This window comes from Paroedura picta, chromosome 2, assembly GCF_049243985.1.
Source record: "Paroedura picta isolate Pp20150507F chromosome 2, Ppicta_v3.0, whole genome shotgun sequence".
Classification (NCBI taxonomy): Eukaryota; Metazoa; Chordata; class Lepidosauria; order Squamata; family Gekkonidae; genus Paroedura; species Paroedura picta.
This window is the reverse complement of record NC_135370.1, coordinates 78,918,777-78,926,501: the sequence shown is the minus strand read 5'-3', so window position 1 is coordinate 78,926,501 and position 7,725 is coordinate 78,918,777.

The window sequence follows — 7,725 nt, the reverse complement described above, 5'->3', positions numbered from 1 at the left end:
CATGAAACACACATTCTTGTTCATGTACATTAACTGAAGTTGCAAGAGAGTGGGTTCAGCTCTGTAAGAAATGTAGTCAAGTCACACTGGGGTATGATTTCAGAACATCACCACTTTCTTCCTTTAAGACTTATTTTGGTATTTGGAGCAATGTTGTCTGTGGATGTATAAGCAAAAATTTGTTACTGGGCTGGTCAGGCCATGATGGTACCGGTACCTTGAGAAAGCAACCATGTCTCAGTTCATCCTGCAGAGTAATGACTTTGAGAATTATTACAGCAGTGCTGCAAAGATATAATTATCTGAGAAACATGTTATATATAAACACAGATGGATAGCAGTAACACAGTGGCCATTTTAGAATAGGAGAAGCCTCTTCTGATAGAGCTTTGTGGCAGTGAATAAAGGGAAGTAGATTCACAAGAATTTGCTTGAACGGTAGAAAAGAATATCAGAGTGCTGATCATTATCACTAATTCCTATGAGATTAACTGAATGATTGATCAGACCATTCATTCTGCATATATCTCAATAGGCATACCAATATTTTAACTGGTTTGTAGGTGATGGACAAGAAGGTCTCAGCAACAGGGGTGAACTGTGTATTGAACTTATACATTTTCCAGTAGGCTGCTACTGCAGAAGGTCAGTGGCAGACACCACCACCCCAGGGAAGCTGGAGTCTGACTGCTAGGGGTGGTTTGGCTTGGATAAGTCAAAAAGTGCCCAGATCAGTATTGATTCAGGTACTTTTTCAACTCACCTGGGATGAACTGCTCATTCCCTGAATTCAAATGGTCTGCATCAGGTTGGCCAAATCATAATTCGATCATGATTTGTTCCGTTTAAATGTCCCTCCACCCTTACTTTCTCAGGCAGTGCCTGAGAAGGTGGGGGAAAGCACCTCACCTGCGCCCTTTAAATCCCTTCCCAGCTGAGGAGGGCTTAAAAGGGAGGGGGCTGGGCACCTGTCATTAGCAGTTGTTTGGCACACTGGCCACTCCCATTAAATGCTCACCACACCTTCACAGGCAGCTTTGCAGATGCTCTCTTTCCCTCCTTCTCAGCCAGCACTGCTGCCCTGGAACTTTTTGATGAAATTGTCAAACTAATTATGGAACTAAAATCTGGTAAAGCTTCTGGACCCAGAAATTCTGAAAAACCACATTCACTGGTGGTCTTTTCCACTGACCCTTATTGATCAACATGAGGTTGTTCCAAATTCTTGGTCAAATTCAATAGTCATTCCAATTTTCAAAAAGGGCAACTGTCTTCCAGAAAATTTCCATCCAATTAGCCTTGTCTCAATGATTGGCAAACTTTATGCCAAGCATCTAGAGCACCACCTGAATAAGTGGATCCATTCTTATAACATCATTGGACCAGAACAGATTGGACTTACTAAAGGAAATTCTATCACAGACCACTGCTTCCTTCTTGCTTCCCTGGCTGATAAATATATAAATTCTGGTACAAAAATTGTATGCAGCATTTATTGACTTAAAAAGTGATATGACTTGGTTCCCAGTGAGCTATTGTGGAATAAACTGGAGTTTCTGAGGATCGATACTCACATTATTTCTCCTTTAAAAACTCCATACAGCAACATCATGCCAAGTTAAATAGTCTGGCAAGGGTCACCTAACAGCTAAGCTCCCACCCACCAAGGGACTTAAACAAGAATCACAGAATCATAGAAGGGCCCATTCAGGCCATCTAGTCCAACCCCCTACTCAACGCAGGATCAGCCCAAAGCATCCTCAAGCATCCAAGAAAAGTGTGTATCCAACCTTTGCTTGAAGACTGCCAGTGAGGGGGAGCTCACCACCTCCTTAGGCAGCCTATTCCACTGCTGAACTACTCTGACTGTGAAAATATTTTTCCTGATATCTAGCCTATATCGTTGTACTTGTAGTTTAAACCCATTACTGCGTGTCCTCTCCTCTGCAACCAACAGAAACAGCATCCTGCCCTCCTCCAAGTGCCAACCTTCCAAATACTTAAAGAGGGCTATCATGTCCCCTCTCAACCTCCTTTTTTCCAGGCTGAACATTCCCAATTCCCTCAACCTATCTTCATAGGGCTTTGTCCCTTGGCCCCAGATCATCTTCGTCGCTCTCCTCTGTACCCTTTCAATTTTATCTACGTCCTTCTTGAAGTGAGGCCTCCAGAACTGCACACAGTACTCCAGGTGTGGTCTGACCAGTGCCGTATACAATGGGACTATGACATCTTGTGATTTTGATGTGATGCCTCTGTTGATACAGCCCAAAATGGCATTTGCCTTTTTTACCGCTGCATCACACTGCCTGCTCATGTTTAGTTTACAATCCACAAGTACCCCAAGGTCTCGTTCACACACAGTGTTACATAGAAGCGTATTCCCCATCCAGTAGGCATGCTTTTCATTTTTCTGACCCAGATGAAGAACTTTATACTTATCTTTATTAAATTGCATCTTGTTCTCTTTTGCCCATTTTTCCATTGTGTTCAGATCTCGTTGAACTCTGTCTCTATCTTCCGGAGTATTTGCCAGTCCTTCCAATTTGGTGTCATCTGCAAACTTGATGAGTAGTCCCTCCACCCCCTCATCTAGATCATTAATAAATATGTTAAAAAGTACCGGGCCAAGCACCGAGCCCTGAGGTACCCCGCTACTCACCTCTCTCTAGTCTGATGAAACACCATTGACAACAACTCTTTGAGTGCGGTTCTCTAACCAATTCCCTATCCACCTAACTATCTGAAAATCCAGATTGCAGTCCTTCAACTTATCCATCAGAACATAATGGGGAACCTTGTCAAAAGCTTTACTAAAATCCAAGTAAATGATGTGTTCTTGGATGTGTTCTTGGCCCTAATCTTTTAAATTTATTTTTTAATGACTTGGCTCCAAACTTTGAATTGCCATCCCCCTAGATTAGGGTCACATTCTATCCCCCTATTACTCTACACCGATGATACTACTACTACTACTACTACTACTACTACTATTATTATTATTATTATTATTATTAATAATAATTAGATTTATTTCCCGCCACTCCCCGTAGGCTCGTGGCGGGTCACAACAGTCTTATTCCCATTAAAATACCCATTAAAAGACTTTCAAAACAATCCCAACATGGCAGAAGCTCTCATTATTCCTATCCCCTGCTATCAGAGCAGCTGGGAGGGTGAGGAGCAGATCTAACTTACTTGGTCCGGGGGGGGGGGGATGCTGGCACTCATTCGCTGACCCCGGCCTCAACCAAAAACCTGGTGGAAGAGCTCCGTCTTGCAGGCCCTGTGGAAAGCTGGTAAATCCTGCAGGGCCCGCAGCTCACCTGGGAGCTCATTCCACCAGGTAGGGGCCAGGACCGAAAAGGCCCTGGCCCTGGTCAAGGCCAGGTGTGCTTCTCTAGTGCCAGGAACGATCAGGAGATTCTCCCCTGCCTGCGGGGGGATGTAGGGCGGTAGGCGGTCCCTCAGGTATGTGGGTCCCAACCCACATATAGCCTTAAAGGTCAAAACCAGAACCTTGAACCTGATCCAGGCAGCAATTGGCAACCAATGCAGCTGCCTCAGCACAGGCTGGATATGGGCCCTCTAAGGTGTTTCAGTGAGGACCCGAGCAGGTTCGTTTTGCACTAGCTGGAGTTTCCAGATCAGAGACAAGGGTAGGCCGGCGTAGAGCGAGTTACAGAAATCTATTCTGGAGGTGACTGTCTCATGGATCACTGTAGCCAAGTGGTCAGGGGACAGGTAGGGCGCTAGTAGTCGGGCCTGGCAAAGATAGAAAAATGCCTGACCCGCTACTCTCTTGACCTGAGCCTCCATAGTCAGGGAGGTATTGATGGTCACCCCTAGATTCCTGGACTGGGGCGCGATGGTAAGTTGTGCTCCTGCCAGGGTGGGTAGGCGTGCTGCCTGGTCCTGCCCTCTGCCTCCCAGCCACAGGACCTCCGTCTTGGGGGGGTTGAGTTTCAGGCGACTCAAAATCACTCAAATTGAATTTTCAGTAGATTTTTCCCTATTCTCAAATCAATCAGCCATATTTTGTGCCTTATAACAGAGATTATTAGAGTTTGACTACTTTTAAAATGTATTTATTTAATTTATTATATTTGTATACCACCCTCCTCAATCCTTTTTCTGTTCAACCTCATATATACTCTCCTATCAACCTTAGCTTACAAATTGATCATGGAAGGATGGTCCACTATGTCTATATTTTTGATAACCCTTGCCAGCACAAAGCTTTCATGATGACTAGGATGAATGTTGTTATCTCTAAGGTGATAGCTGGGAGATATCAGAAGGTCCCAATTCTGGAGAGGTTATATTTATGTCCTGTAAACTTACCAGATTCAACCCAACACATAATCCTAGACTGCCAACTTCAGGAATTTCCTCATTAAAAAAAATTGTTTTCCCTTTATTTCATTCTAAAGGATTTGTAAGGAAAGTGCATTTTGATACTTATTAAATGATTATTCACCTGAAATAATGTCCGTGGTTGCAAACGTTTTGGTGGAAGTTTTAAAAGTTAGAACTCAACTTTTAATGCATATTTTACTGTTATTGCTTTCTTGTTCTTCATATATATCTTCAGTTGTTTTCATCTCTTCTCACTTATATGTTGAATTCTATGGAATGCTAATAAAGGTAATGAAAGAATGAACTAACATTCTTCAGGCTTTAAGAAACCCCAAAAGTTATCTCAGCAGGCCACACCTCCCTGTCACACTCCTGATAGTTACATGTCACCAGAAGTGACATCACCCAGACACTCCCACTGGATGTGACATCACTCTCCATCACTCCCATCCCCCCCCAAATGCCAGAAATGGCCCAGCTGCCTACTCCACTGGGCTTGGAACAGGGCTGGGGCAGGCCTCTGTCGCACACCCACCCCCCAACACTGGGCTGCTCTCTCAGGAGTGGCCTCCCTGGTCTTTGCTCTTGCCTGCCAAGCAGCAGGCGCACCAGTGAGAATGGCAGTTCTCACATGGAGCTCAGCTGGCTGCTGCGGTTGTAGGGCTCAGCTGGACTGGCTCACAAGGGGCAGCCATGAGTCAGCACTGTACTTCCCTCAGCTTGTCCAAGGGTGGCCAGTGGTGGCCTGGAGGGAAAAGCAGAAATTGGGCTGCAGAAGCAGGGATTTGGGCCCCTTTTCTTGTACATTGCAGGGAGCTTCCCCCATTTTCAGGGCAAAAGCTGCAGGGTTGCCCCCCCCATCCCCCCATAAACGTACCACCTCAGCGTTTCCCTTTCCTCCCCTGCAATAAATGGAGGAAAAAGTTGGGCTAGGCTTTGCAAAGCTGCCTGGGCAAAACCAAGCTGCAAGTTGCAAGCAACTTCCCACCCCCGCATGGTTCTTAATTTAAAAAAAATACAGGCTTGCAGTGATTGCATCACGTCAACAGTGGGGGGCTTTATGCACCGGGATCTTTGTTGCAAATTGGTCACTGAATGAAAAATCGCCATTTAAAATAGTGGAATTCGTCGTTATGCATACCTGCCTTTGTAGTGGAATCCAGTTGCGTTTTGTAGCATTTCCCACAGCTTCCAGTCTCGGCAGAAATCGCTAGAAAGGAAGCGCTATTGCCAAGCTTGTCCCGCCCCTGGCCGTCAAGCAGCCAATGGGCAGCCGTTAGCATGCTCCCAAACAGCCCCTTTCCCTTTAAGAAAGGTTTTTTAAAAAAAAAAACAGACCCATTGTAACGAATCTGTGTAGATTCGTTGCAACGGAGAGACCCATCCAGCTGCCTAATGTGTTTGAGCTGTCGTTTGACCGTATGATCGTTGCCACGCTGCCTCGAGTGAAAAAAAAAAATCCCCCCCCTCTCACGGGCCCGATTTTCGGCTGAATGAATGTGTAAAAATTAATGGGAAAATACATCAGCAAACGGGCTTTTCTGTGGTTTGTGCTTAGTGACTAAAGGTGAAGGACTGAAGCCAGGGAAGCCTCTAAACAGAAAGAGGCTCGCTGGTGCGTTTATCCCCGCTCGCTCGGAGAAAAACAAATGGCGATCGCTTCGCCGGAAGTTTGGAGGACAGGCTCAGGAGGAGGGACTTTGAAGAAACCGCAACAATGTTAACGCACAGGTCTTTTTCGCTAGTGTTGCAGATTGGTTGCAAGAGTGTAGCGCTTTCCGGAGGGTGAATCCACTTTTTGGGATTCCCCTGAAAGCGCTACAAGGAAGCGCTTTTTGCAGATTGGTTTCAGGTGTGTGGCAGATTGTCTACGACGTCGTGCGTTATGGCAAATCAATAGCGTTTCCAATTGGCAACCATTGTGCGATTTTGAAGGCGTGCAAAAAGCCCCTGGATGTCAGCTAATGTTAACACAGCAGTTGCAAACTTTTTCAAGGGACTAACAGGAACTGTATGTGGTAGGGAGAAAATAAGCAAAGGAGAGAGATTGGGGAGGTGGAAAGCTCTCTGGAGGGGGAGGGGGAGGGAATGCTGCAAGGCATTGATTCCTGAGGGTGCTTCCCCAAAAGCATGTGTGGAGAGACTTTGGTGCCTTTTGTCCTGAGGTGGTGGCAAGCCAGTCAACAGTACTGTTCCTGCTCAGATGAGGCCCAAGAGCATGCAGTGTGGGCAAATACCTTCCTTTCCCCTCCTGCAGCCTTGCCAGGAAGGGGATGGATGTAACGCATTCCCTTTAACTCCCCCATAAGTGACTAAAAGTGGCTGGGATTGCGCCCAAGAAGGTACAGCTCAGCTCTCTGTGATGGCTCAAAGGTGGAGTGACTACAACGCAGGAGGGGCTGGTGGGGAGAGCATTCTGTTGCCCCCCACTCTCCAACACCAGAAATGGGCCAGCGGCTACTTTGCTGGGTGAGGACAGATCTGGGGCAGGCATCCACCACTCCATCATCCTTTGCCACACCCTCTATGCAATTAAGTTAAAATGAGATTACTGACCTCTCTGGACTCCAGTTGCTGAACCTCAGCCAGCAAGGACTTTTATAACCAGGGCCATCATTGGCCATTTGGGGAGGGGGTCAACATGGCCATATATGGTTATATCACCCGATAATTTTTTTCATTTAAAATATATTAAAAATTAACTCCCAGCTAACTGGCAAAACCCTTCCAGGGGCATCAAGAAACCCCAAGATTTCATGAAACCCCCATTGAGAAAGCCTGGTATAGCCATTTTCTTCTGTTGTTTTTTTTCTTGCTCTTGTTTTATTTCCCAATTACTTTGTTTACAGTGTAGTTGGTTCATCATTCCACTACATGGGGAATTCATTCTTTTTTTTTTTTTACAATTTTATTTTTAATAACCTACTTTATTAATTCCAATTAAGTTGTAGAATCTGTATGTTCTTTACTGGAGTAGTGTTCATTAGAAAGAGCCCTTTCTTTGCTTGCATTAAAATATTGAACCACTGTGAATGAAATCAGTTGCTTGGGCACTTTTTAAACCCTAAAAGAGCCATAGTTACCGCCTATGAATGTCTGCGGTCACAAGTATCGCTCTGGGAAAGTAGAAGACACTGTAGAACATCCTACCTCTTTTATCATAATCCAGATCTCCTTAAATCAAGTCTGGTACGAATCAGGCCCTGGTGCCATCACCATATGCTTTCCTTAGAAACTCTCCTTTTTTATTTTTAAATTATATGGTGTTAGTGACAGGAAGTTCTTGCCATGATTGATGTGGTGGAGCTTTTGCCAGGCCTTGGATGCTGTCACAAGCAACCTGGAAAGTATCCAGGGCTGCAAGGC